Source organism: Podarcis tiliguerta, assembly GCF_965153285.1.
Source record: "Podarcis tiliguerta genome assembly, chromosome: 9".
Taxonomy (NCBI): domain Eukaryota; kingdom Metazoa; phylum Chordata; class Lepidosauria; order Squamata; family Lacertidae; genus Podarcis; species Podarcis tiliguerta.
This window is the reverse complement of record NC_139542.1, coordinates 3,461,797-3,466,794: the sequence shown is the minus strand read 5'-3', so window position 1 is coordinate 3,466,794 and position 4,998 is coordinate 3,461,797. Positions and strand designations below refer to the sequence as shown.

Below are 4,998 nucleotides of genomic sequence, written 5' to 3'. Positions count from 1 at the left end.
CCGGCGTTTGTCCACAGACAGCTTTCCTTGGTCATGTGGCCAGCTTCTAAACTGCTTCTGGTGCAACGGGACACCATGACGGAAACCAGAGCACACGGAAATGCCGTCTACCTTCTTGCCGCAGTGGTACCTCTTTATCTACTTGCACTTTGAGGTGCTTTCGAACTGCTAGTTTGGCAGGGGCTGGGGCAGAGCAACAGGAGCTCATCCCGTTGTGGGGATTCGAACCGCCGACCTTCTGATCGGCAAGCCCAAGAGGCTCAGTGGTTAAAAAATACTAATTGTGCATTCCAACAATTAAAATCACTTGAACAACAACAACAAAAAGGCACTCTGTTAATTGCATCATAACCTTGGTTCACAGCATCAGTAGTTCTCTCCATTCTTTAAAAAAAAAATGGATGCGAAAGGGGCAGTTCAGTCATTCAAACTTTATCCAACCTCCTTGCATCTTACAAAGTTAAAACAGCTAAAATAAGTAAAATAAGAAGGCAATGCTTGTGGAATGTACAGTGCATAATTTGGAAGGGCCGGTTTCATTACGATTCACCCGCTTGCTTCTCTTGTTCAATTGTTTCTTTTGAAGGCAGTGGGTTTTTCTCTTGCATTGCCGTCTTCTTCAACTTAGACTTGTCGAATTTCAGCCATATCTGGTTTGTCAGACATATCTGCCGATTGATCAGTGATCCACTCTCTTCAGGTACAATTCTGCTCTTTGTATCATTTGCTCTGGACCGTCGTATCAGGCTCAGTGGTTTAGACCACAGTGCCACCCGTGTCCCTAATATTTTTATTATTAGCATGGGGGAGGAGAAGGAGGAAAGAGAAAGGATTAAGGGGTGGTCGCCAACGATCCTGTTCCACCAGCAGAGATTTCTGCATGTGGACTGGAGCTCCCAATTCCTCTCCTCTGCACCCCCAGCCCTCAAAATCCACCTTGGAGGGCTGGTGGAGCCACTGGGGCAGATTTAGTGTGTGTGTACAGGGGAGAGGTTAGCAAACCTGTTGCAGTGGATTGAATACAGTGGTACCTCAGGTTAAGAACTTAATTCGTTCCGGAGGTCCGTTCTTAACCTGAAGCACCACTTTAGCTAAAGGGGTCTCCCGCTGCCGCCGCACCGCTGCTGCACAATTTCTGTTCTCATCCTAAAGCAAAGTTCTTAACCCGAGGTACTATTTCTGGGTTAGCGGAGTCTGTAACCTGAAGCGTCTGTAACCCAAGGTACCACTGTACAACCCTTTGCATGTGGTGCTATGGACTTGGAGTTGAGTGTGAACCATCTTTCCAGGAACCTCCAGCAAGACCTCAGTGACTCTGGCTGTAAAAGATCCAGGAGGGCCTTCTTGGTGGTGGCACCCACCCTGTGGAACACCCTCCCACCAGGTGTCAAAGAGAACAACAACTACCAGACTTTTAGAAGACATCTGAAGGCAGCCCTGTTTAGGGAAGCTTTTAATGTTTAATAGACTATTGTATTTTAATATTCTGTTGGAAGCCGCCCAGAGTGGCTGGGGAAACCCAATAAATTATTATTATTATTATTATTATTATTATTATTATTATTAAGAGCATCGGAAGTGGTCTGGCAAGAATTTTGGACAGCTGCAGTTCCGAGTTAAATTGCTGCTTATAAACAAATTTATCCACAAAGGTGGGAAGAAACTTTTCATCCTTTTCCAACCTGCAATCTGCCCCCACAGGTGCTGTGGCCCAGAGAGCCGGTAAACCTTTGCTTACCAGCTGAAGGAGACAAAGGACAGGGCTTGCCATGCCCTCTGTGCAAGATTCCCAGAAGCCTCTGCTTTGCTGCTGTTGGGAAATGGATGTTGGACCTGACAGAGCTTAGGTCTAATCCAGCCAGGCTCTTCCTCTTAGGTTCTTAATTAGATTGATTGTTCCATGTCAACACAGCTGACACCTTCCCAGCGGGAACCAGCTGAGGCAGAGAAAAGGAAAGAAGTTTTTTGGGTTTTTTTCCTGAAGTGAGAAAGTTAGCCAGGAAATGTTGGGTTGAGCAGGATCAATGGCTCTTGCACCCGCTTTCCCTATCCTTCTGACTTCATACTGACTTTTTCAGACAAGGCATGATGGATTCATTACAGCATTTCTCGTTGTTCATTTCATAGAATTGCAGAAGGATAGAGTTGGAAGGTGTGGGGTGTAATCCTCTGGAGCAGTCAAGTACAACATCTCCTGCTTGCCTAGAGTGAACATGCAGGGGAATGTTGGTCCAGCCAGTTGAACTTCCTGTTACACCTGGCCTGGAGCATCCTTTTGCATGTGACCAGGTAGGAGGGCGTGACCCTTCCAGACCTAACAAAAGGTCCAGTCGCTCAGTCATCTCCCTCTTTTCTTTTTTAACTCCATTTGCCTCCTGGACTGCACTGCTGGCTGAGAGCCAGGGATATACCCATATGGGGTAAATCCACTCCTTCTACTTATTTGTAACTTCAAGCCTACAGCCTGCTTTCAGGGACCACACTGTGCTCTGATCACACTTCTCATTGTTACTTATGAACAAGACTGTTGTGTCTTTATTCTTTTAGGAGGGAATCAAGGGGGCTTACCTAGAATAACAGAACTTAAGAGATTTAAATGAATCTAGCAACAAGCTTCCTGTTGTGTAAAAGTGTGGGGGGGGGGCTATACTCTGCTGTATGAATAAACTCACTAGTTTGAGTCAGGAAGTAAAATATTTAATCAATATATCCTCTCCTGCTACCCACAACATTCCCACAGAAGGGAGTCCAGGGGTCACCTGCAATGCAGGGATTTTTTTTTTAAGGGGGTGGGCATCCAGGGAAAAAGTCATTCGCAGGCCCATCTGTCATTGAACCCAATGTGTTCTGACTACCCACAGTTCTTGATCTTAGTGCAGCTATCCCTGGGACTCGATCCCCTCGTACTGTATTTTTCGCTCCATAAGACGCACCTAGTTTTTAGAGGAGGAAAACAAGAAAAAAAATATTCTGAATGAAACAGTGGATGTATGATTTTTGTGGTTCATGCTGTGGCCACAGACATGATATGTGATTTGACGGTGAGTTTGGGGTAGCTCAATGCAAAAATCCTGAGGATGCATGTGGATCCGTGCTTTGTAACCATGTTTTTGCACCATAGCGTCCCCATGAAACAGTGGGTGGGTGTATTTTTTGGTGCAGGCTGTAGCCATGGACATGCTATGTAATCTGATGGTGAATTTGGGGTGACCCAATGTAAAAATCCTGAGGATCCATGGGCTTTTACCTCTCCCCTCCCAGGCAGCCTCCTTTATCTCTAGCGTCCCTTATCTCCCTCCCTGATTGCTTACCGATCAGCTGCTTCCTTTCAATACTCCCTTCCCTCTTGTTTGCCTTAGTGTCTTTTCCTTAGCTAGAGCAGTTTTTTGCTTCTCCTTTTCTTCTAATTTCTAATTTCTTCTAATTTCTCTCCTCATTGCTTTAGTCTTCCTGTCTCCTACCCTTGCCTCCTTTATTGCTAGCATCCCTTATCTCCCAACTGCTTGCCGATCAGCGGCTTTGTTTCAACACCCCCTTCCCTCTTTCAAAAAAGAAAAGAAAAAGCATGATCTGCTTTTTGCCCCTGGGCAAATCGGCTCCAGGGACCATGCATTTGCTCCATAAGATGCACAGACATTTTCTATTACTTTATAGGAAGAAAAAAGTGTGCCTTATGGAGCGAAAAATACGGTAAGTTAAGAGTTACCGGTATTCAAAAGCTTTGTTTCCTTCAGCCTCGGAAGCAGAGAATAGCCATCATGGCTAGTAAGCAAAAGATGCAGAAGAGAGGTCTGCAAGGTGTAAAGCTGTCTTTAGAAGCAGTGATGATTTTGAGGGGTGCGGGCATCTGTAGGAAATTTCCCTTTCCCTTTACCCTTCTCTCCAGGGGTCCTCTAAATCCCATTATTCCTAGGAAGGGCTATAGGGCCTTCCTGAGCCCAAGATGATACAGCAGCAGCGACAATCCCATCCCAGAGGGAGAGGGGAGGCCCTGCTAATTTGAATTCCCCTCCACGCTCTCCATCCCCGGGGCAGCTCCTTCTGCTAAAGACGGGACAAAAGGTTTTGCCACCGGGCAGCTTTTCAATCAGTGCCAACCTCCTGAGTCCCGGGCTCGCAATTAACAATCCTTTCTAAGTGCTAATAGAAATCCACCACTGCCAGGAGTCCCATTGTTCTACTAGTGCAGTCAAAAGCATGAAAAGTTGGGGGGGGGGGTTGCAGTAGAAGGGGAAACAAAAGCTGGCGGGTTTCTTTCTGGGGCTTCCTTCAGGCCCAAGGCAAAGGGAGAGAAAAAAGGAGAGAGAGAAACGGGGGAAGAAATCAGACAGCGCAAGGTGTTTTCTTGTCTGCCTTGGAGCCGGTCCTACCATTGGGTAGTGTGAGGAGGCAGAAGATGCTGGCCCAGCAGCAGTCGCAGGAAGGTTAGCAGCCCTGAAATGCTGGAGGACAGAGCTCTTTGTGTGATGCAACCTTTCCTAATGAAAAAGAACATAAAAATAGCCCTTCTTGGTCAAGCCAGTGGCCTCTGAAATTCTGTAATTCTATGAGGGTGGACAATACTTGGTAGGCCAATGTTTTGACTCAGCGTACGGTTTTCCCAGCAGTGATGTATGGAAGTGAGAGCTGGACCATCAAGAAGGCTGATCACCGAAGAATTGATGCTTTTGAATTCTGGTGCTGGAGGAGACTCTTGAGAGTCCCATGGACTGCAAGAAGATCAAACCTCTCCATTCTGAAGGAAATCAGCCCTGAGTGCTCACTGGAAGGACAGATCCTGAAGCTGAGGCTCCAAGACTTTGGCCACCTCATGAGAAGAGAAGACTCCCTGGAAAAGACCCTGATGTTGGGAAAGATGGAGGGCACAAGGAGAAGGGGACAACAGAGGAGGAGATGGTTGGACAGTGTTCTGGAAGCTACCAGCATGAGTTTGACCAAACTGCGGGAGGCAGTGGAAGACAGGAGGGCCTGGCGTGCTCTGGTCCAGGGGGTCACAAC

At 46.9% G+C, this 4,998-nt stretch overlaps 1 pseudogene across 1 annotated transcript; it reads right to left on the bottom strand.

Moving 5' to 3' along the window:
• Window positions 1–398: 398 nt before the first annotated feature.
• Window positions 399–681, bottom strand: LOC310685094 (thymosin beta-4-like; annotated as a pseudogene). Its single transcript has one exon. The product of its transcript is annotated as a thymosin beta-4-like (transcript).
• Between the last annotated feature and the right edge of the window lie 4,317 nt (window positions 682–4,998).